This window comes from Siphateles boraxobius, unplaced genomic scaffold (assembly GCF_051911475.1).
Source record: "Siphateles boraxobius isolate OS27281-9 unplaced genomic scaffold, OSU_SipBor_1 172, whole genome shotgun sequence".
Lineage (NCBI taxonomy): Eukaryota > Metazoa > Chordata > Actinopteri > Cypriniformes > Leuciscidae > Siphateles > Siphateles boraxobius.
In genome coordinates this window covers 396,372-419,135 of record NW_027508780.1, presented here as the reverse complement: position 1 = coordinate 419,135, position 22,764 = coordinate 396,372, and the positions used below count along the sequence as shown (strand labels likewise).

The 22,764-nt window shown below is 43.2% G+C and overlaps 20 non-coding genes across 20 annotated transcripts; all 20 read left to right on the top strand.

The window, feature by feature from the left end:
- The first annotated feature begins 227 nt into the window (after nucleotides 1-227).
- On the top strand, nucleotides 228-299 carry trnaw-cca (transfer RNA tryptophan (anticodon CCA)). Its single transcript has one exon. It is a non-coding gene; the product is annotated as a tRNA-Trp (tRNA).
- Nucleotides 300-393: 94 nt separating this feature from the next.
- On the top strand, nucleotides 394-465 carry trnaw-cca (transfer RNA tryptophan (anticodon CCA)). Its single transcript has one exon. It is a non-coding gene; the product is annotated as a tRNA-Trp (tRNA).
- A 94-nt stretch (nucleotides 466-559) lies between these two features.
- Nucleotides 560-630, top strand: trnaw-cca (transfer RNA tryptophan (anticodon CCA)). Its single transcript has one exon. It is a non-coding gene; the product is annotated as a tRNA-Trp (tRNA).
- A 260-nt stretch (nucleotides 631-890) lies between these two features.
- Nucleotides 891-963, top strand: trnaw-cca (transfer RNA tryptophan (anticodon CCA)). Its single transcript has one exon. It is a non-coding gene; the product is annotated as a tRNA-Trp (tRNA).
- A 94-nt stretch (nucleotides 964-1,057) lies between these two features.
- Nucleotides 1,058-1,129, top strand: trnaw-cca (transfer RNA tryptophan (anticodon CCA)). Its single transcript has one exon. It is a non-coding gene; the product is annotated as a tRNA-Trp (tRNA).
- Nucleotides 1,130-1,223: 94 nt separating this feature from the next.
- Nucleotides 1,224-1,295, top strand: trnac-aca (transfer RNA cysteine (anticodon ACA)). Its single transcript has one exon. It is a non-coding gene; the product is annotated as a tRNA-Cys (tRNA).
- Nucleotides 1,296-1,721: 426 nt separating this feature from the next.
- On the top strand, nucleotides 1,722-1,793 carry trnaw-cca (transfer RNA tryptophan (anticodon CCA)). The gene has a single exon. It is a non-coding gene; the product is annotated as a tRNA-Trp (tRNA).
- A 94-nt stretch (nucleotides 1,794-1,887) lies between these two features.
- trnaw-cca (transfer RNA tryptophan (anticodon CCA)) lies at nucleotides 1,888-1,959 on the top strand. Its single transcript has one exon. It is a non-coding gene; the product is annotated as a tRNA-Trp (tRNA).
- A 259-nt stretch (nucleotides 1,960-2,218) lies between these two features.
- On the top strand, nucleotides 2,219-2,290 carry trnaw-cca (transfer RNA tryptophan (anticodon CCA)). The gene has a single exon. It is a non-coding gene; the product is annotated as a tRNA-Trp (tRNA).
- Nucleotides 2,291-2,551: 261 nt separating this feature from the next.
- Nucleotides 2,552-2,623, top strand: trnaw-cca (transfer RNA tryptophan (anticodon CCA)). The gene has a single exon. It is a non-coding gene; the product is annotated as a tRNA-Trp (tRNA).
- A 428-nt stretch (nucleotides 2,624-3,051) lies between these two features.
- On the top strand, nucleotides 3,052-3,123 carry trnaw-cca (transfer RNA tryptophan (anticodon CCA)). The gene has a single exon. It is a non-coding gene; the product is annotated as a tRNA-Trp (tRNA).
- Nucleotides 3,124-3,382: 259 nt separating this feature from the next.
- On the top strand, nucleotides 3,383-3,454 carry trnaw-cca (transfer RNA tryptophan (anticodon CCA)). Its single transcript has one exon. It is a non-coding gene; the product is annotated as a tRNA-Trp (tRNA).
- A 2,750-nt stretch (nucleotides 3,455-6,204) lies between these two features.
- Nucleotides 6,205-6,276, top strand: trnaw-cca (transfer RNA tryptophan (anticodon CCA)). Its single transcript has one exon. It is a non-coding gene; the product is annotated as a tRNA-Trp (tRNA).
- A 261-nt stretch (nucleotides 6,277-6,537) lies between these two features.
- Nucleotides 6,538-6,609, top strand: trnaw-cca (transfer RNA tryptophan (anticodon CCA)). The gene has a single exon. It is a non-coding gene; the product is annotated as a tRNA-Trp (tRNA).
- Nucleotides 6,610-6,869: 260 nt separating this feature from the next.
- On the top strand, nucleotides 6,870-6,941 carry trnaw-cca (transfer RNA tryptophan (anticodon CCA)). The gene has a single exon. It is a non-coding gene; the product is annotated as a tRNA-Trp (tRNA).
- Nucleotides 6,942-7,297: 356 nt separating this feature from the next.
- trnaw-cca (transfer RNA tryptophan (anticodon CCA)) lies at nucleotides 7,298-7,369 on the top strand. The gene has a single exon. It is a non-coding gene; the product is annotated as a tRNA-Trp (tRNA).
- A 758-nt stretch (nucleotides 7,370-8,127) lies between these two features.
- Nucleotides 8,128-8,199, top strand: trnaw-cca (transfer RNA tryptophan (anticodon CCA)). The gene has a single exon. It is a non-coding gene; the product is annotated as a tRNA-Trp (tRNA).
- A 94-nt stretch (nucleotides 8,200-8,293) lies between these two features.
- trnaw-cca (transfer RNA tryptophan (anticodon CCA)) lies at nucleotides 8,294-8,365 on the top strand. Its single transcript has one exon. It is a non-coding gene; the product is annotated as a tRNA-Trp (tRNA).
- Nucleotides 8,366-8,459: 94 nt separating this feature from the next.
- trnaw-cca (transfer RNA tryptophan (anticodon CCA)) lies at nucleotides 8,460-8,531 on the top strand. The gene has a single exon. It is a non-coding gene; the product is annotated as a tRNA-Trp (tRNA).
- Nucleotides 8,532-8,973: 442 nt separating this feature from the next.
- Nucleotides 8,974-9,045, top strand: trnaw-cca (transfer RNA tryptophan (anticodon CCA)). The gene has a single exon. It is a non-coding gene; the product is annotated as a tRNA-Trp (tRNA).
- The last annotated feature ends 13,719 nt before the right edge of the window (nucleotides 9,046-22,764 follow it).

The following is a 22,764-nucleotide window of genomic DNA, read 5'->3' as shown; positions in this document are numbered from 1 at the left end:
AAAATTCAGGATTCCTTAATGCTAGACCCTATAACTACCTCAGCTAAATCCACGCAGAGAAGGACCGAGGGTGCAACGGCAGTGCGTCTGACTCCAGATCAGAAGGTTGCGTGTTCAAATCACGTCAAGGTCAAACAATCCATAATTTGAGTGCCAGCCTTTTATAAAATTCAGGATTCCTAAATGCTAGACCCTATAACTAGCTCAGCAAAATCCACGCAGAGAAGGACCTCGTGGCGCAACGGCAGCGCGTCTGACTCCAGATCAGAAGGTTGCGTGTTCAAATCACGTCAAGGTCAAACAATCCATAATTTGAGTGCCAGCCTTTTATAAAATTCAGGATTCCTAAATGCTAGACCCTATAACTAGCTCAGCAAAATCCGCGCAGAGAAGGACCTCGTGGCGCAACGGCAGCGCGTCTGACTCCAGATCAGAAGGTTGCGTGTTCAAATCACGTCAAGGTCAAACAATCCATAATTTGAGTGCCAGCCTTTTATAAAATTCAGGATTCCTAAATGCTAGACCCTATAACTATCTCAGCAAAATCCACACATAGAAGGACCTCGTGGTGCAACGGTAGCGCGTCTGACTCCAGATCAGAAGGTCGGTGTTCAAATCACGTCGAGGTCAAACAATCCATAATTTGAGTGCAAGCCTTTTAGAAAATTCAGGATTTATTAATAATAGACCCTATAACTATCTCAGCAAATTTTCTGCATTTAAGGACCTCTTGGTGCAATGGTTGCGCGTCTGACTCTAGATCAGAAGGTTGCTTGTTCAAATCACGTCGAGGTCAAACAATCCATAATTTGAGTGCAAACCTTTTATAAAATTCAGGATTTATTAATGCTAGACCCTATAACTATCTCAGCAAATTTTCAGCATTTAAGGACCTCGTGGCGCAACGGAAGCGCGTCTGACTCCAGATCAGTAGGTTTGCGTGTTCAAATCACGTCGAGGTCAAACAATCCATAACTTGATTGCAAACCTTTTATAAAATTCAGGATTCCTTAATGCTAGACCCTATAACTACCTCAGCAAAATCTACGCAGAGAAGGACCTCGTTGCGCAACGGCAGCGCGTCTGACTCCAGATCAGAAGGTTGCGTGTTCAAATCACGTCGAGGTCAAACAATCCATAACTTGATTGCAAACCTTTTATAAAATTCAGGATTACTTAATGCTAGACCCTATAACTACCTCAGCAAAATCCACGCAGAGAAGGACCTCGTGGCGCAACGGAAGCGCGTCTGACCACAGATCAGAAGGTTGCGTGTTCAAATCACGTTGAGGTCAAACAATCCATAATTTGATTGCAAACCTTTTATAAAATTCAGGATTCCTTAATGCTAGACCTTATAACTACCTCAGCAAAATCCACGCAGAGAAGGACCTTGTGGCGCAACGGCAGCGCGTCTGACTCCAGATCAGAAGATTGCTTGCTCAAATCACGTCGAGGTCAAACAATCCATAATTTGAGTGTAAGCCCTTTAGAAAATTCAGGATTTATTAATGCTAGACCCTATAACTATCTCAGCAAATTTTCAGCATTTAAGGACCTCTTGGTGCAAAGGTAGCGCGTCTAACTCTAAATCAGAAGGTTGCTTGTTCAAATCACGTTGAGGTCAAACAATCCATAACTTGATTGCAAACCTTTTATAAAATTCAGGATTCCTTAATGCTAGACCCTATAACTACCTCAGCAAAATCCACGCAGAGAAGGACCTCGTGGCGCAACGGAAGCGCGTCTGACTCCAGATCAGTAGGTTGCGTGTTCAAATCACGTCGAGGTCAAACAATCCATAACTTGATTGCAAACCTTTTATAAAATTCAGGATTCCTTAATGCGAGACCCTATAACTACCTCAGCAAAATCCACGCAGAGAAGGACCTCGTGGCGCAACGGAAGCGCGTCTGACTCCAGATCAGTAGGTTGCGTGTTCAAATCACGTCGAGGTCAAACAATCCATAACTTGATTGCAAACCTTTTATAAAATTCAGGATTACTTAATGCTAGACCCTATAACTACCTCAGCAAAATCTACGCAGAGAAGGACCGAGGGCGCAACGGCAGCGCGTCTGACTCTAGATCAGAAGGTTGCGTGTTCAAATCACGTTGAGGTCAAACAATCCATAATTTGATTGCAAACCTTTTATAAAATTCAGGATTCCTTAATGCTAGACGCTATAACTACCTCAGCAAAATCCACGCAGAAAAGGACCTCGTGGCGCAACGGCAGCGCGTCTGACTCCAGATCAGAAGGTTGCGTGTTCAAATCACGTCGAGGTCAAACAATCCATAATTTGAGTGCCAGCCTTTTATAAAATTCAGGATTCCTAAATGCTAGACCCTATAACTAGCTCAGCAAAATCCGCGCAGAGAAGGACCTTGTGGCGCAACGGCAGCGCGTCTGACTCTAGATCAGAAGGTTGCTTACTCAAATCACGTCGAGGTCAAACAATCCATAATTTGAGTGCGAGCCTTTGAATAAAATTCAGGATTCCTTAATGCTAGACCCTATAACTACCTCAGCAAAATCCACACATAGAAGGACCTCGTGGCGCAACGGTAGCGCGTCTGACTCCAGATCAGAAGGTTGCGTGTTCAAATCACGTCGAGGTCAAACAATCCATAATTTGAGTGCAAGCCTTTTAGAAAATTCAGGATTTATTAATAATAGACCCTATAACTATCTCAGCAAATTTACAGCATTTAAGGACCTCTTGGTGCAACGGTTGCGCGTCTGACTCTAGATCAGAAGGTTGCTTACTCAAATCACGTCGAGGTCAAACAATCCATAATTTGAGTGCGAGCCTTTGAATAAAATTCAGGATTCCTTAATGCGAGACCCTATAACTACCTCAGCAAAATCCACACATAGAAGGACCTCGTGGCGCAACGGCAGCGCGTCTGACTCTAGATCAGAAGGTTGCTTACTCAAATCACGTCGAGGTCAAACAATCCATAATTTGAGTGCGAGCCTTTGAATAAAATTCAGGATTCCTTAATGCGAGACCCTATAACTACCTCAGCAAAATCCACACATAGAAGGACCTCGTGGCGCAACGGTAGCGCGTCTGACTCCAGATCAGAAGGTTGCGTGTTCAAATCACGTCGAGGTCAAACAATCCATAACTTGATTGCAAACCTTTTATAAAATTCAGGATTACTTAATGCTAGACCCTATAACTACCTCAGCAAAATCTACGCAGAGAAGGACCGAGGGCGCAACGGCAGCGCGTCTGACTCTAGATCAGAAGGTTGCGTGTTCAAATCACGTTGAGGTCAAACAATCCATAATTTGATTGCAAACCTTTTATAAAATTCAGGATTCCTTAATGCTAGACCCTATAACTACCTCAGCAAAATCCACGCAGAAAAGGACCTCGTGGCGCAACGGCAGCGCGTCTGACTCCAGATCAGTAGGTTGCGTGTTCAAATCACGTCGAGGTCAAACAATCCATAACTTGATTGCAAACCTTTTATAAAATTCAGGATTCCTTAATGCTAGACCCTATAACTACCTCAGCAAAATCCACGCAGAGAAGTACCTCGTGGCGCAACGGCAGCGCGTCTGATTCCAGATCAGAAGATTGCTTGCTCAAATCACGTCGAGGTCAAACAATCCATAATTTGAGTGTAAGCCCTTTAGAAAATTCAGGATTTATTAATGCTAGACCCTATAACTATCCCAGCATATTTTCAGAATTTAAGGACCTCTTGGTGCAACGGTAGCGCGTCTGACTCCAGACCAGAAGATTGCTTGTTCAAATCACGTTGAGGTCAAACAATCCATAATTTGAGTGCCAGCCCTTTATAAAATTCAGGATTTATTAATGCTAGACCCTATAACTATCCCAGCAAATTTTCAGAATTTAAGGACCTCTTGGTGCAACGGTAGCGCGTCTGACTCCAGATCAGAAGATTGCTTGTTCAAATCACGTCGAGGTCAAACAATCCATAATTTAAGTGCCAGCCCTTTATAAAATTCAGGATTTATTAATGCTAGACCCTATAACTATCCCAGCAAATTTTCAGAATTTAAGGACCTCTTGGTGCAACGGTAGAGCGTCTGACTCCTGATCAGAAGATTGCTTGCTCAAATCACGTCGAGGTCAAACAATCCATAATTTGAGTGCCAGCCCTTTATAAAATTCAGGATTTATTAATGCTAGACCCTATAACTATCCCAGCAAATTTTCAGACTTTAAGGACCTCTTGGTGCAACGGTAGCGCGTCTGACTCCAGATCAGAAGGTTGCTTGTTCAAATCACGTCGAGGTCAAACAATCCATAATTTGAGTGCCAGCCCTTTATAAAATTCAGGATTTATTAATGCTAGACCCTATAACTATCCCAGCAAATTTTCAGAATTTAAGGACCTCTTGGTGCAACGGTAGAGCGTCTGACTCCTGATCAGAAGATTGCTTGCTCAAATCACGTCGAGGTCAAACAATCCATAATTTGAGTGCCAGCCCTTTATAAAATTCAGGATTTATTAATGCTAGACCCTATAACTATCCCAGCAAATTTTCAGAATTTAAGGACCTCTTGGTGCAACGGTAGCGCGTCTGACTCCAGATCAGAAGATTGCTTGTTCAAATCACGTCGAGGTCAAACAATCCATAATTTGAGTGCCAGCCCTTTATAAAATTCAGGATTTATTAATGCTAGACCCTATAACTATCCCAGCAAATTTTCAGAATTTAAGGACCTCTTGGTGCAACGGTAGCGCGTCTGACTCCAGATCAGAAGGTTGCTTGTTCAAATCACGTCGAGGTCAAACAATCCATAATTTGAGTGCCAGCCCTTTATAAAATTCAGGATTTATTAATGCTAGACCCTATAACTATCCCAGCAAATTTTCAGAATTTAAGGACCTCTTGGTGCAACGGTAGAGCGTCTGACTCCTGATCAGAAGATTGCTTGCTCAAATCACGTCGAGGTCAAACAATCCATAATTTGAGTGCCAGCCCTTTATAAAATTCAGGATTTATTAATGCTAGACCCTATAACTATCCCAGCAAATTTTCAGAATTTAAGGACCTCTTGGTGCAACGGTAGCGCGTCTGACTCCAGATCAGAAGATTGCTTGTTCAAATCACGTCGAGGTCAAACAATCCATAATTTGAGTGCCAGCCCTTTATAAAATTCAGGATTTATTAATGCTAGACCCTATAACTATCCCAGCAAATTTTCAGACTTTAAGGACCTCTTGGTGCAACGGTAGCGCGTCTGACTCCAGATCAGAAGGTTGCTTGTTCAAATCACGTCGAGGTCAAACAATCCATAATTTGAGTGCCAGCCCTTTATAAAATTCAGGATTTATTAATGCTAGACCCTATAACTATCCCAGCAAATTTTCAGAATTTAAGGACCTCTTGGTGCAACGGTAGAGCGTCTGACTCCTGATCAGAAGATTGCTTGCTCAAATCACGTCGAGGTCAAACAATCCATAATTTGAGTGCCAGCCCTTTATAAAATTCAGGATTTATTAATGCTAGACCCTATAACTATCCCAGCAAATTTTCAGAATTTAAGGACCTCTTGGTGCAACGGTAGCGCGTCTGACTCCAGATCAGAAGATTGCTTGTTCAAATCACGTCGAGGTCAAACAATCCATAATTTGAGTGCCAGCCCTTTATAAAATTCAGGATTTATTAATGCTAGACCCTATAACTATCCCAGCAAATTTTCAGAATTTAAGGACCTCTTGGTGCAACGGTAGCGCGTCTGACTCCAGATCAGAAGGTTGCTTGTTCAAATCACGTCGAGGTCAAACAATCCATAATTTGAGTGCCAGCCCTTTATAAAATTCAGGATTTATTAATGCTAGACCCTATAACTATCCCAGCAAATTTTCAGAATTTAAGGACCTCTTGGTGCAACGGTAGAGCATCTGACTCCTGATCAGAAGATTGCTTGCTCAAATCACGTCGAGGTCAAACAATCCATAATTTGAGTGTAAGCCCTTTAGAAAATTCAGGATTTATTAATGCTAGACCCTATAACTATCTTAGCAAATTTTCAGCATTTAAAGACCTCTTGGTGCAACGGTCACGCGTCTGACTCTAGATCAGAAAGTTGCTTGTTCAAATCACGTTGGGGTCAAACAATCCATAATTTGAGTGCAAGCCTTTTATAAAATTCAGGATTCCTAAATGCTAGACCCTATAACTAGCTCAGCAAAATCCACGCAGAGAAGGACCTCGTGGCGCAACGGCAGCGCGTCTGACTCCAGATCAGAAGGTTGCGTGTTCAAATCACGTCGAGGTCAAACAATCCATAATTTGATTGCAAACCTTTTATAAAATTCAGGATTTATTAATGCTAGACCCTATAACTATCTTAGCAAATTTTCAGCATTTAAAGACCTCTTGGTGCAACGGTCACGAGTCTGACTCTAGATCAGAAAGTTGCTTGTTCAAATCACGTCGAGGTCAAATAAACAATAATTTGAGTGCGATTCTTTGAATAAAATTCAGGATTCCTTAATGCTAGACCGTATAACTACCTCAGCAAAATCCACACATAGAAGGACCTCGTGGCGCAACGGTAGCGCGTCTGACTCCAGATCAGAAGGTTGCGTGTTCAAATCACGTCGAGGTCAAACAATCCATAATTTGAGTGCCTGCCCTTTATAAAATTCAGGATTTATTAATGCTAGACCCTATAACTATCTCAGCAAATTTTCAGCATTTAAGGACCTCTTGGTGCAAAGGTAGCGCGTCTGACTCCTGATCAGAAGGTTGCTTGTTCAAATCACGTTGAGGTCAAACAATCCATAACTTGATTGCAAACCTTTTATAAAATTCAGGATTCCTTAATGCTAGACCCTATAACTACCTCAGCAAAATCCACGCAGAAAAGGACCTCGTGGCGCAACGGAAGCGCGTCTGACTCCAAATCAGTAGGTTGCGTGTTAAAATCACGTCGAGGTCAAACAATCCATAACTTGATTGCAAACCTTTTATAAAATTCAGGATTCCTTAATGCTAGACCCTATAACTACCTCAGCAAAATCCACGCAGAGAAGTACCTCGTGGCGCAACGGCAGCGCGTCTGACTTCAGATTCAGGATTTATTAATGCTAGACCCTATAACTATCTTAGCAAATTTTCAGCATTTAAGGACCTCTTGGTGCAACGGTAGCGCGTCTGACTCTAGATCAGAAGGTTGCTTGTTCAAATCACGTTGGGGTCAAATAAACCATAATTTGAGTGCGAGCCTTTGAATAAAATTCAGGATTCCTTAATGCTAGACCCTATAACTACCTCAGCAAAATTCACGCAGAGAAGGACCTCGTGGCGCAACGGCAGCGCTTCTGACTCCAGATCAGAAGGTTGCTTGTTCAAATCAAGTCGAGGTCAAACAATCCATAATTTGAGTGCCAGCCCTTTATAAAATTCAGGATTTATTAATGCTAGACCCTATAACTATCCCAGCAAATTTTCAGAATTTAAGGACCTCTTGGTGCAACGGTAGCGCGTCTGACTCCAGATCAGAAGGTTGCTTGTTCAAATCACGTCGAGGTCAAACAATCCATAATTTGAGTGCCAGCCCTTTATAAAATTCAGGATTTATTAATGCTAGACCCTATAACTATCCCAGCAAATTTTCAGAATTTAAGGACCTCTTGGTGCAACGGTAGCGCGTCTGACTCCAGATCAGAAGGTTGCTTGTTCAAATCACGTCGAGGTCAAACAATCCATAATTTGAGTGCCAGCCCTTTATAAAATTCAGGATTTATTAATGCTAGACCCTATAACTATCCCAGCAAATTTTCAGAATTTAAGGACCTCTTGGTGCAACGGTAGAGCGTCTGACTCCTGATCAGAAGATTGCTTGCTCAAATCACGTCGAGGTCAAACAATCCATAATTTGAGTGTAAGCCCTTTAGAAAATTCAGGATTTATTAATGCTAGACCCTATAACTATCTTAGCAAATTTTCAGCATTTAAAGACCTCTTGGTGCAACGGTCGCGCGTCTGACTCTAGATCAGAAAGTTGCTTGTTCAAATCACGTTGGGGTCAAACAATCCATAATTTGAGTGCAAGCCTTTTATAAAATTCAGGATTCCTTAATGCTAGACGCTATAACTACCTCAGCAAAATCCACGCAGAGAAGGACCTAGTGGCGCAACGGCAGCGCGTCTGACTCCAGATCAGAAGGTTGCGTGTTCAAATCACGTCGAGGTCAAACAATCCATAATTTGAGTGCAAGCCTTTTATAAAATTCAGGTTTCCTTAATGCTAGACCCTATAACTACCTCAGCAAAATCCACGCAGAGAATGACCTCGTGGCGCAACGGCAGCGCGTCTGACTCCAGATCAGAAGGTTGCGTGTTCAAATCACGTCGAGGTCAAACAATCCATAATTTGAGTGCAAGCCTTTTATAAAATTCAGGTTTCCTTAATGCTAGACCCTATAACTACCTCAGCAAAATCCACGCTTAGAAGGACCTCGTGGCGCAACGGCAGCGCCTCTGACTCCAGATCAGAAGGTTGCGTGTTCAAATCACGTCGAGGTCAAACAATCCATAATTTGATTGCAAACCTTTTATAAAATTCAGGATTCCTTAATGCTAGACCCTATAACTACCTCAGCAAAATCCACGCAGAGAAGGACCTCGTGGCGCAACGCAAGCATGTCTGACTCCAGATCAGAAGGTTGCGTGTTCAAATCACGTTGAGGTCAAACAATCCATAATTTGATTGCAAACCTTTTATAAAATTCAGGATTCCTTAATGCTAGACCCTATAACTACCTCAGCAAAATCCACACAGAGAAGGACCTTGTGGCGCAACGGCAGTGCGTCTGACTCCAGATCAGAAGGTTGTGTGTTCAAATCACGTTGAGTTCAAATCACGTTGAGGTCAAACAATCCATAATTTGATTGCAAACCTTTTATAAAATTCAGGATTCCTTAATGCTAGACCCTATAACTACCTCAGCAAAATCCACACAGAGAAGGACCTTGTGGCGCAACGGCAGCGCGTCTGACTCCAGATCAGAAGGTTGCGTGTTCAAATCACGTCGAGGTCAAACAATCCATAATTTGATTGCAAACCTTTTATAAAATTCAGGATTCCTTAATGCTAGACCCTATAACTACCTCAGCAAAATCCACGCAGAGAAGGACCTCTTGGCGCAACGGTAGCACGTCTGACTCCTGATCAGAAGATTGCTTGCTCAAATCACGTCGAGGTCAAACAATCCACAATTTGATTGCAAACCTTTTATAAAATTCAGGATTCCTTAATGCAAGGCAAGTCAAGGCAAGGCAAGTTTATTTATATAGCACATTTCATACACAATGGTAATTCAAAGTGCTTTACATAGAAGAAATTAAAATAATCAAAAGAAATCAGAATAATTAAAACAGTTTAGAATAAAAGATAAAATACAGAAATCAGAATAATTAAAACATAAAATAAAATACAGTGCAAACAGTCGGACGAACAGTGGCACAGTGCTCATTCAGTAAATGCACAGCTAAACAGATGTGTTTTGAGTCTGGATTTGAATGTGACTGTAGGAGCACATCTGATCTCTTCTGGAAGCTGGTTCCAGCTGCGGCTGGCATAGTAGCTAAAAGCAGACTCGCCATGCTTAGAGTGAACCCTTTTTTTTTTTTTTTTTTTTTTTTTTTTTTTTAAATAAAAAAAGCTTACAGCACCTGGTATTCCCAGGCGGTCTCCCATCCAAGTACTAACCAGGCCCGACCCTGCTTAGCTTCCGAGATCAGACGAGATCGGGCGTGACCATTTTTTTTTTTTTTTTTTTTTTTTTTTTAAAGAGCAAAAGGTGTGGACCAATAAAAACAGACAGAATGCAGAGACCACAACCACAGCCTACAGAATCTGCCTGAACCGATCCTCGAAATCCAGAGAGAGAATGTCACGTGAACCTTGTCCTTGTGAAAAATATCATGATGCCATTTAAAATATACAAAATAAAAGTAAAAATTAAAATTAAAAATCCAAATCACTTTCAGGTACATTCCATGCTAGATCTTTTAAAACTTTAGAAACCCTTGGAGTAAAAACAACATAAAAGCTTTGCAACATTTTTTCATACTTAAAAGACGTGACTCGACGCCTGTGAAGAGACGTGACTCGACGCCTGTGAAGAGACGACTCGACGCCTGTGAAGAGACGACTCGACGCCTGTGAAGAGACGACTCGACGCCTGTGAAGAGACGACTCGACGCCTGTGAAGAGACGTGACTCGACGCCTGTGAAGAGACGACTCGACGCCTGTGAAGAGACGACTCGACGCCTGTGAAGAGACGACTCAAAGCCGGCGATATGTTATGCCATAAATTAATACATGATTAACTAACTGTGTTTTTCTATGTACATTTCTGAAATGCACTTTCTGTAAAGCTGCTTTGAGACAATGTGTATTGTGAAAAGCGCTATACAAATAAATTTGAATTGAATTGAATTGAATTGACTGAATGAAAATGAAGCGTTTGCGTGTGTAAAACTTCTATATCATCGCTTCATTCTAACAGCAGGATTCAGAGTTTTATATTCTCAACATATCGTTAATGAAATATGTGATTATCAAGAACTGAACTTATAATCATGTGATTATCTAACAGATAATAATCATAAATGTTTCTTGAACATCAGATCATCATATTATAATGATTTCTGAAGGATCATGTGACACTGAAGACTGGAGTAATGATGCTGAAAGATCAGCTTCGATCACAGGAATAAATTACACTTTACTGTATATTCACATAGAAAACAGCTGATTTACATGATGATATTTCACAATATAACTTTTTTTATTAAATAAATGCAGCCTTGGTTGAGCAGAAAATACTTATTTTAAAAACGTTAAAAATCTTACAGATCCCAAACTTTTGAACGGCAGTGTACACACACACACACGCACGCACGCACGCACGCACACACACACACACGCACGCACACACGCACGCACGCACGCACGCACACACACACACACACACACACACACAGTATATGACTGAATGGTAAGCGTCTCCACAGGCACTTTCATGCTGATTTCATACAATATACATCAAATGTCTCTTTCTTCCATTACAGCTTCATTCAACTGATCAATAATTCATCCTGATTTCTGTTCCTCTGCAATAAAACACCTCAGTCTCGGTCTCTCCAGAATAATGAATATTGTACGAAGCCAGATCAGTGAGTTTGTAAGCATGTATGAGTGGAATTTAGTGGATTATGATACTTTTAATAACATTGTTTCAAGTTATTTGCTGTGAAAATGAACAAGTGGCGAGTGACAAAGTGTAAAAGACACTCATAAAAAAACATCCAATCCGTCTAAATATTTTATTTACAGGTACATTATCTAGAGGTCTGGAACCTGTTCTTGCTGAGCTCACTGGATCTGAACGTGTCTGCTCTTCATCATCATTCAGAGAGTCCATGACATCATCAGCTGTCAGCCAATGAGACGGCTCAATGACATCACCAGCTGTCAGCCAATGAGACGGCTCAATGACATCACCAGCTGTCAGCCAATGAGACGGCTCAATGACATCATCAGCTGTCAGCCAATGAGACGGCTCAATGACATCACCAGCTGTCAGCGAATGAGACGGCTCAATGACATCATCAGCTGTCAGCCAATGAGTCGGCTCAATGACATCATCAGCTGTCAGCCAATGAGACGGCTCAATGACATCATCAGCTGTCAGCCAATGAGACGGCTCAATGACATCATCAGCTGTCAGCCAATGAGTCGGCTCAATGACATCATCAGCTGTCAGCCAATGAGACGACTTTAGAGAGAACGGTGTCGTCTTAGCGGCCCCTAATTTAATAACAAACTATCATTAAGACGGAAGTGAATCAATCAAAACTAACTTTAGCTGGAAAAAACTTTTTCAAGAACCACTATAAAACTAAACCAATCTCTGTTACCTTAAATTATACGTTTATCTCTGTAAAGCTGCTTTGAAACAATCTACATTGTTAAAAGCGCTATATAAATGAGGATGACTTGACTTGACGTACGCGAACCAAAAAATCCACAACGCTTTATCTGTAGAGTGGTATCCATGACATCATCGGCTGTCAGCCAATGAGACGGCTCAATCCTCTCGTCTCTGATTAAGATTATGCGTGTCATTGAGAGTCACAGAGCAGCAGCTGTCCTGATGAACGTTCATGTATGTTGTAGACATTTACAATGTGATTTAACATAAACACATTCCCTGAAGCTCATGACGATCTCCATGAAGATCTGGAGGACTCCCGAACTGAGCTGAAACTCGTTTACTGTCTCGTCTTCAGGAATCCATCATTGAACTGAATAAATTATCCAGTGCTTTCTCAAGAATTCAACACTCAAAACTACAGACCAGGATCAGGATGGAAAGAACCTTTATATCGCCACTGTCCGATCAATAAAGCATAGTGTGAAGATGAGCGTGAAAACACCATTAACACTGATCAAACACTGACTCAGATCTAACACCGACTCTGATCTAACACCGACTCTGATCTAACACTGATCTAACACCGACTCAGATCTAACACCGACTCAGATCTAACACCGACTCAGATCTAACACTGATCTAACACCGACTCAGATCTAACACCGACTCAGATCTAACACCGACTCTGATCTAACACTGATCTAACACCGACTCAGATCTAACACCGACTCAGATCTAACACCGACTCAGATCTAACACCAACTCAGATCTAACACCGACTCTGATCTAACACCGACTCTGATCTAACACTGATCTAACACCGACTCAGATCTAACACCGACTCAGATCTAACACCGACTCAGATATAACACTGATCTAACACCGACTCTGATCTAACACCGACTCTGATCTAACACCGACTCTGATCTAACACCGACTCAGATCTAACACCGAATCTGATCTAACACGACTCTGATATAACACCGACTCTGATGTAACACCGACTCTAACACCGACTCTGATCTAACACCGACTCTGATGTAACACCGACTCTGATCTAACACCGACTCTGATGTAACACCGACTCTGATCTAACACCGACTCTGATCTAACACCGACTCTGATGTAACACCGACTCTGATCTAACACCGACTCTGATCTAACACCGACTCTGATCTAACACCGACTCTGATCTAACACCGACTCTGATCTAACACCGACTCTGATGTAACACCGACTCTGATCTAACACCGACTCTGATCTAACACCGACTCTGATGTAACACCGACTCTGATCTAACACCGACTCTGATGTAACACCGACTCTGATCTAACACCGACTCTGATCTAACACCGACTCTGATGTAACACCAACTCTAACACCGACTCTGATCTAACACCGACTCTGATCTAACATGACTCTGATCTAACACCGACTCTGATCTAACACCAACTCTGATCTGACACCGACTCAGATCTGACACCGACTCAGATCTAACACTGATCTAACACCGACTCAGATCTAACACTGATCTAACATCGACTCAGATCTAACACCGACTCAGATCTAACACCGACTCAGATCTGACACCGACTCTGATCTAACACTGATCTAACACCGACTCAGATCTAACACTGATCTAACACCGACTCAGATCTAACACCGACTCAGATCTGACACCGACTCAGATCTAACACCGACTCAGATCTAACACTGATCTAACACAGACTCAGATATAACGCTGATCTAACACCGACTCTGATCTAACACCGACTCAGATCTAACACTGTTCTAACACCGACTCAGATCTAACACTGATCTAACACCGACTCTGATCTAACACCGACTCAGATCTAACACTGATCTAACACCGACTCAGATCTAACACTGATCTAACACCGACTCAGATCTAACACCGACTCAGATCTGACACCGACTCAGATCTAACACCGACTCTGATCTAACACAGACTCAAATCTAACACTGATCTAACACCGACACAGATCTAACACCGACTCAGATCTGACACCGACTCAGATCTAACACCGACTCAGATCTAACACTGATCTAACACAGACTCAGATATAACACTGAACTAACACCGACTCTGATCTAACACCGACTCAGATCTAACACTGATCTAACACCGACTCAGATCTAACACTGATCTAACACCGACTCAGATCTAACGACGACTCAGATCTAACACTGATCTAACACCGACTCAGATCTAACACCGACTCAGATCTAACACCGACTCAGATCTAACAATGATCTAACACAGACTCAGATCTAACACCGACTATGATCTAACACCGACCCAGATCTAACACCGACTCAGATCTAACACCGACTCTGATCTAACACTGATCTAACACCGACTCTGATCTAACACCGACTCTGATCTAACACTGATCTAACACCGACTCAGATCTAACACCGACTCTGATCTAACACTGATCTAACACCGACTCAGATCTAACACCGATCTAACACAGACTCAGATCTAACACCGACTATGATCTAACACCGACCCAGATCTAACACCGACTCAGATCTAACACCGACCCAGATCTAACACCGACCCAGATCTAACACCGACCCAGATCTAATAAAGACTCAGATCTAACACCGACTCTGATCTAACACCGACTCTGATCTAACACAGACTCTGATCTAACACCGACTCAGATCTAACACCGACTCTGATCTAACACCGACTCTGATCTAACACCTACTCAGATCTAACACCGACCCAGATCTAACACCGACTCAGATCTAACACCGACCCAGATCTAACACCGACTCAGATCTAACACAGACCCAGATCTAACACCGAATCAGATCTAACACAGACTCAGATCTAACACCGACCCAGATCTAACACCGACTCAGATCTAACACCGACTCTGATCTAACACTGATCTAACACCGACTCAGATCTAACACCGACTCAGATCTAACACTGATCTAACACAGACTCAAATCTAACACTGATCTAACACAGACTCAGATCTAACACCGACTATGATCTAACACCGACTCTGATCTAACACCGACCCAGATCTAACACCGACTCAGATCTAACACCGACTCAGATCTAACACCAACCCAGATCTAACACCGACTCTGATCTAACACCGACCCAGATCTAACAAAGACTCAGATCTTACACCAACTCTGATCTAACACCGACTCTGATCTAACACCGACTCTGATCTAACACCGACTCTGATCTAACACCGACTCAGATCTAACACCGACTCAGATCTAACACCGAATCAGATTTAACACAGACTCAGATCTATTACCAACCCAGATCTAACACCGACTCTGATCTAACACCGACCCAGATCTAACACCGACTATGATCTAACACCGACTATGATCTAACACCGACTCTGATCTAACACCGACCCAGATCTAACACCGACTCAGATCTAACACCAACCCAGATCTAACACCGACTCAGATCTAACACCGACCCAGATCTAACAAAGACTCAGATCTAACACCGACTCTGATCTAACACCGACTCTGATCTAACACAGACTCTGATCTAACACAGACTCAGATCTAACACCGACTCTGATCTAACACCGACCTAGATCTAACACCGACCTAGATCTAACACCAACTCAGATCTAACACCGACTCAGATCTAACACCGACCCAGATCTAACACCGACCCAGATCTAACAACGAATCAGATCTAACACAGACTCAGATCTAACACAGACTCAGATCTAACACAGACTCAGATCTAACACAGACTCAGATCTAACACCAACCCAGATCTAACACCGACTCAGATCTAACACCGACTCAGATCTAACACTGATCTAACACCGACTCATATCTAACACCGAACCAGATCTAACACCGACTCAGATCTAACACTGATCTAACACAGACTCAGATATAACACTGATCTAACACCGACTCTGATCTAACACCGACTCTGATCTAACACTGATCTAACACCGACTCAGATCTAACACCGACTCAGATCTAACACTGATCTAAAACAAACTCAAATCTAACACTGATCTAACACAGACTCAGATCTAACACCGACTATGATCTAACACCGACTCTGATCTAACACCGACCCAGATCTAACACCGACTCAGATCTAACACCGACCCAGATCTAACACCGACTCTGATCTAACACCGACCCAGATCTAACAAAGACTCAGATCTAACACCGACTCTGATCTAACACCGACTCAGATCTAACACCGTCTATGATCTAACACCGACTCAGATCTAACACCGACTATGATCTAACACCGACTCTGATCTAACACCGACCCAGATCTAACACCGACTCAGATCTAACACCAACCCAGATCTAACACCGACTCAGATCTAACACCGACCCAGATCTAACACCGAATCAGATCTAACACCGAATCAGATCTAACACCGAATCAGATCTAACACAGACTCAGATCTAACACCGACCCAGATCTAACACCGACTCAGATCTAACACCGACCCAGATCTAACACCGACTCAGATCTAACACCGAATCAGATCTAACACAGACTCAGATCTAACACCGACTCAGATCTAACACCGACCCAGATCTAACAACGACTCAGATCTAACACCGACCCAGATCTAACACCAACCCAGATCTAACACCGACTCAGATCTAACACCGACCCAGATCTAACACAGACTCAGATCTAACACCGACCCAGATCTAACAACGACTCAGATCTAACACGACCCAGATCTAACACCGACTCAGATCTAACACCGACTCAGATCTAACACCGACTCAGATCTAACACCGACCCAGATCTAACACCGACTCAGATCTAACACCGACTCAGATCTAACACCGACCCAGATCTAACACTGATCTAACACCGACTCAGATCTAACACCGACCCAGATCTAACACTGATCTAACACCGACTCAGATCTAACACTGATCTAACACCGACTCAGATCTAACACCGACTCAGATCTGACACCGACTCAGATCTAACACCGACTCAGATCTAACACTGATCTAACACTGACTCAAATCTAACACTGATCTAACACCGACTCAGATCTAACACCGACTCAGATCTGACACCGACTCAGATCTAACACCGACTCAGATCTAAACTGATCTAACACAGACTCAGATATAACACTGAACTAACACCGACTCAGATCTAACACTGATCTAACACCGACTCAGATCTAACACTGATCTAACACCGACTCAGATCTAACACCAACTCAGATCTAATACCGACTCAGATCTGACACCGACTCAGATCTAACAACGACTCAGATCTAACACTGATCTAACACTGACTCAGATATAACACTGATCTAACACCGACTCTGATCTAACACCGACTCAGATCTAACACTGATCTAACACCGACTCAGATCTAACACCGACTCAGATCTAATAATAATAATAATAATAACTTCAATTTATATAGCGCCTTTCAAAGTACCCAAGGACGCTTAACAATCAACATGAGAAAGGGAAGGGTAGAATTAAGATAGGGGCAAAGGCCAGGGGAGCTAGAGTCCATAGGCCTCATTGAAAAGGTGTGTTTTGAGCTGGCATTTAAAGGTTAAAAGTGAGGAGGCAGAGCGGATCTCATGGGGAAGCTTGTTCCAAAGTGACGGAGCACCAACACAGAAAGCTCTATCACCAAATGTCTTAAGCCTGGACTTAGGAACAGCAAGCAGATCCTTGTCAGAGGAACGCAGGGACCGTGACTGAGTGTAGGGATGGAGAAGATCAGTAATGTACTGGGGTGCAAGTCCATGAAGGGACTTGTACGTCAGGAGGAGGATTTTATATTTGATGCGGGACTTAACTGGCAGCCAATGAAGCTTCATCAGGATGGGAGTAATGTGAAGACCAAGTTTTGTGTGTGTGAGCATCCTAGCCGCAGAGTTCTGCACATACTGTAGTCTGTCAGTGGCTTTGCTGGGTAGACCGAACAGGATGCCATTGCAATAGTCAAGTCTGGAGGTGATGAATGAGTGGATGAGGGCCTCAGCTACAGAGTTGGAGAGGCACTGTCGGAGTCTGGAGATGTTCTTGAGATGATAGAAAGCAATTTTAGTGACGTTTTTGATGTGTTGTTGGAAGGAGAGAGTGGAGTCCATGATGACGCCCAGGTTGCGTACTTGAGGAGATGCAGAGATTGAGCAGCCATCCACATCCAGTATGATGTCATCAACTTTTTTAAGAAGTGACAGCGGGGCAAACACCATGAGTTCTGTTTTGTCTTTGTTCAGTTTGAGAAGGTTACTGTCCAACCAGTGCTTTATGTCCTTCAGGCAGTTGATAAGTGCCACTGGTGGAAGAGAAGTAGAAGGCTTGGTACTGATGTAGAGCTGAGTGTCGTCAGCATAGCAGTGGAAGTGTAATCCATGCTTCCGGACAATCATCCCAAGTGGCAACATGTAAATATTAAATAGCAGTGGGCCAAGTACAGATCCTTGTGGCACGCCATGCAGGACTGGCGCCAATTTAGAGCAAGTCCCCTTGAAGGTGACATATTGTTGCCTGTCGGTGAGATAGGATTTAAACCAGGAATACACTGTATCAGTAAGGCCAATGAGTTCAGAGAGACGTGTGAGAAGAATGGAATGGGAAACTGTATCGAAGGCTGCAGAGAGGTCAAGAAGTATTAGAATGCTGACATGGCCAGAGTCAGCTGCCATGTGGAGGTCATTCGTGATTTTGATGAGGGCAGTTTCTGTGCTATGATGTGTCCTGAAACCAGATTGAAAAGGCTCGTAGAGGTTGTGCTGTAACATGTGATGGTTGAGTTGGGAAGCCACAGCCCTTTCCAATAACTTAGAGATGAAAGGTAGATTTGAGATAGGGCGGTAATGGTTTAAATCGTCTTGGTTCAGGCCTGGTTTTTTAAGTGTAGGGATCACCACAGCAGTTTTAAAGCTGGTGGGGACCACCCCAGAAGACAGTGAAGTGTTAATGATGTTAACCAGTGTTGGACCCAAAGTTGGAAGACATGCCTTAACCAAGGCTGTCGGCATAGGATCCTGTTTGCTGGTTATGGCCTTTGCTTTTGATACTAGCTCAAGGACTTGAGCTGTGTTGAGCGGGGAGAAGGAGGAGAGGCAGTCCTGCGGCGCGAGAGCGGTTGAAGAGTTTGTGTCAGACAATGGTAGTACGGTTGATTGAGATAAGCTGGACAGCTGCAGTTGTTGGTGGATGGTTTCAACCTTTTCCCGGAAATGAACCAGGAATTTAGAACATAAGCCAGCAGCATCAGAAGGTTGAGGAGGGTCAGGTGGGCAGAGTAAGCGGTTGATAATGGAAAAAAGCTGTCTAGGATGGTGTTGTTGTTTGCCAATGAGTGTAGAGTAGTAGTTATTTTTCACCTTGGATAGGGCATCTTTGTAGCTCTTAACGTGGTTCTTATAGGCTAGCTGGTGGACAGTAAGGCTAGATTTTTTATAGTACCTTTCCAGCCTCCGCCCTGTAGCCTTCATTGCGCGGAGTTCAGCATTGAACCAGGGAGCAGGAGAGGAGAATGAGACAGATCGCGTAATGAGGGGGGCAACAGAGTCCAGACTATGTGACAGGGCCAAGTTGTAGTGAGTAACCAAGTCATCAACTGTACAGGATGGAGGACAGCTGATAAGATGGCCTGCAAGAGTGTATGATAATTTGTGAATGCACACTTGTTTGATGTTTCGATATGCAATGGTCATTTTCACACACTTCCTGTGTGTGTGTACAGAAACAGAGAACATTACGGCAAGGTGATCAGAAATAGCTAGGTCGATAGTTTGTAGATGGGTTGGGGTTATACCCAAGGAGCATACCAGATCCAGTGTATGACCTTTAGCATGAGTTGGGCCGTTGACATCTTGTGAAAAATTAAAACAGTCCAGTAGTGACAAAAATTCTGCAGTGTAGACATTACTGGAGTCAACATGGATGTTAAAGTCACCAAGTAAGATCGTAGCTGGAAAGGTGGGACAGATTAGAGCAAGGAGGTCAGAGAGCTCCGGCAGGAAACTAGCAGATGCCTTAGGCGGACGATAGACAAGGACCATTTGTAGCTGCATTGGCCCGATCAAAGCAAAATGAATGCACTCAAATGAAGAGGTGTGTACTGGAAATTCTTTTATATGGAAATCTGCATGATGTATGACAGCCAGTCCCCCACCCCGTCCAGAACTACGTGGCTTTTGAATGTAACTATAGCCTTGGGGGGTAGCTTGGTTAAGCGTAAGAAAGTCCATTTGGTTCTGCCAAGTTTCAGTTAGACAAAGAAAATCCAGTTTCCTGTCAGTTATAATGTCATGTATGAGTGGTGCTTTATTATTTAGCGATCGAGTGTTCAGCAGCATGAATGAAACAGATTTCAGGACAGATGAGTTGGCATGAGAAGTGACGTCAACAGCCTGTTCAACGGGCCGTAGATCTAAAACCGACTCAGATCTGACACCGACTCAGATCTAACAATGATCTAACACAGACTCAGATATAACACTGATCTAACACCGACTCTGATCTAACACCGACTCTGATCTAACACTGATCTAACACCGACTCAGATCTAACACCGATCTAACACAGACTCAGATCTAACACCGACTATGATCTAACACTGACCCAGATCTAACACCGACACAGATCTAACACCGACTCTGATCTAACACCGACCCAGATCTAACAAAGACTCAGATCTAACACCGACTCTGATCTAACACCGACTCTGATCTAACACAGACTCTGATCTAACACCGACTCAGATCTAACACCGACTCAGATCTAACAACGACTCTGATCTAACACCGACTAAGATCTAACACCGACTATGATCTAACACCGACTCTGATCTAACACAGACTCAGATCTAACACCGACCCAGATCTAACACCGACTCAGATCTAACACTGACTCAGATCTAACACAGACTCAGATCTAACACCGACCCAGATCTAACACCGACCCAGATCTAACACCGACTCTGATCTAACACTGATCTAACACCGACTCAGATCTAACACCGACTCAGATCTAACACTGATCTAACACAGACTCAAATCTAACACTAATCTAACACAGACTCATATCTAACACCGACTATGATCTAACACCGACTCTGATCTAACACCGACCCAGATCTAACACCGACTCAGATCTAACACCGACCCAGATCTAACACCGACCCAGATCTAACACCAACCCAGATCTAACACCGACTCTGATCTAACACCGACCCAGATCTAACAAAGACTCAGATCTTACACCAACTCTGATCTAACACCGACTCAGATCTAACACCGACTCTGATCTAACACCGACTCTGATCTAACACAGACTCTGATCTAACACCGACTCTGATCTAACACCGGCTCAGATCTAACACCGACTCAGATCAAACACCGAATCAGATCTAACACAGACTCAGATCTATCACCAACCCAGATCTAACACCGACTCTGATCTAACACCGACCTAGATCTAACACCGACTCAGATCTAACACCGACTCAGATCTAACACCGACCCAGATCTAACACCAAGCCAGATCTAACACCGACTCAGATCTAACAACGAATCAGATCTAACACAGACTCAGATCTAACACAGACTCAGATCTAACACCGACCCAGATCTAACACCGACTCAGATCTAACACAGACTCAGATCTAACAACGACCCAGATCTTACACCGACCCAGATCTAACACCGACTCAGATCTAACACCGACTAAGATCTAACACCGACTCAGATCTAACACCGATCTAACACCGACTCAGATCTAACACCGACTCAGATCTAACACCGACCCAGATCTAACACCGACTCAGATCTAACACCGACCCAGATCTAACACTGATCTAACACCGACTCAGATCTAACACTGATCTAACACCGACTCAGATCTAACACCGACTCAGATCTGACACCGACTCAGATCTAACACCGACTCAGATCTAACACTGATCTAACACAGACTCAAATCTAACACTGATCTAACACCGACTCAGATCTAACACCGACTCAGATCTGACACCGACTCAGATCTAACACCGACTCAGATCTAACACTGATCTAACACAGACTCAGATATAACACTGAACTAACACCGACTCAGATCTAACACTGATCTAACACCGACTCAGATCTAACACTGATCTAACACCGACTCAGATCTAACACCAACTCAGATCTAATACCGACTCAGATCTGACACCGACTCAGATCTAACAACGACTCAGATCTAACACTGATCTAACACAGACTCAGATATAACACTGATCTAACACCGACTCTGATCTAACACCGACTCAGATCTAACACTGATCTAACACATACTCAGATCTAACACCGACTCAGATCTAACACCGACTCAGATCTGACACCGACTCAGATCTAACACCGACTCAGATCTAACAATGATCTAACACAGACTCAGATATAACACTGATCCAACACCGACTCTGATCTAACACCGACTCTGATCTAACACTGATCTAACACCGACTCAGATCTAACACCGATCTAACACCGACTATGATCTAACACCGACCCAGATCTAACACCGACTCTGATCTAACACCGACCCAGATCTAACAAAGACTCAGATCTAACACCGACTCTGATCTAACACCGACTCTGATCTAACACAGACTCTGATCTAACACCGACTCAGATCTAACAACGACTCTGATCTAACACCGACTCAGATCTAACACCGACTCAGATCTAACAACGACTCTGATCTAACACCGACTCAGATCTAACACCGACTATGATCTAACACCGACTCTGATCTAACACCGACTCAGA